Source organism: Pristiophorus japonicus, chromosome 16 (genome assembly GCF_044704955.1).
Source record: "Pristiophorus japonicus isolate sPriJap1 chromosome 16, sPriJap1.hap1, whole genome shotgun sequence".
In the NCBI taxonomy this organism is placed as follows: domain Eukaryota; kingdom Metazoa; phylum Chordata; class Chondrichthyes; family Pristiophoridae; genus Pristiophorus; species Pristiophorus japonicus.
This window is the reverse complement of record NC_091992.1, coordinates 32,557,533-32,558,405: the sequence shown is the minus strand read 5'-3', so window position 1 is coordinate 32,558,405 and position 873 is coordinate 32,557,533. Positions and strand designations below refer to the sequence as shown.

Sequence of the window (873 nt, the reverse complement as noted above, 5' to 3'; positions counted from 1 at the left end):
TCTCATTTCAGCTTTGTGTCCAGGAGGACACTGTGATGTTCCATGACAGAGGGGTTGTATGATGGGGAAGCGGTGAGCAACCGGGATCTGGGGTTTCATTCAGTGGAATCGGAGTCTGATCAGGCATTCATGCTCAGCCCGTCCGGAACGGGGATTTGCTGGCTGCCTCCCTCCTCCGTCCTCTATCTCTTCCTCCTCCCTCTGTGAGCATCTTCTCCTCTTCTTTGCTGCCTCCGCTCCATCTTCCGGATACTGGAGCATGAGCAGGACTACAAGTAGAGCCGCCATGACTGTGAGCACGTGGAGTGAGCAGAAGCCTGAATGATAATCAAGGCGTTCTCCACTTGCAGCAACACTCCCTATGACCTCAGCAAATTTAAACAAGTTTAGAAAGCTTCTCGGCCTTTTGGCTAAGATCATGCGTAACTGACCTGACAGGGGAGTAACCACCATAACCCCAAGGTGGTTCTCCCTGGATCAGGAAGGTATATGCTTGCTTTTTTGGAAATAGGAGGTGGGTGGGGTGGCTTGACCCATCCACCTCCACAGAGGTGTGTGAGGGGCCTGACCCATCCACCTCCATGGCACGAACCTGGTATTGCAGTACTTCCAGGAACGGTGCAGTGGCTCTAGGCCTTTTGGCTAAGAGCATTGGCGCAGAGTGATCCTTGATGTGTGCAAGGTGCAAGGTCTGGCGTTTGTGATTTGACAAAGAATTGGAACGATTGGCTACGAATTTCAAAAAAAAAAGAAGTTTAGAAAGCTGCAAGAGTTGCAGAAACTTAGACAAAGCCAGTCTCATTTCCATTTCTGCAGCGAGCGCTGGCAGCGGCAGTACTGCTAACTTGCCCAAAATGGCGGCCGCCGCGGGTG

The 873-nt window shown here is 51.8% G+C and overlaps 1 pseudogene; it reads left to right on the top strand.

Moving 5' to 3' along the window:
• Nucleotides 1-390: 390 nt before the first annotated feature.
• On the top strand, nt 391-629 carry LOC139227282 (U2 spliceosomal RNA; annotated as a pseudogene).
• The last annotated feature ends 244 nt before the right edge of the window (nt 630-873 follow it).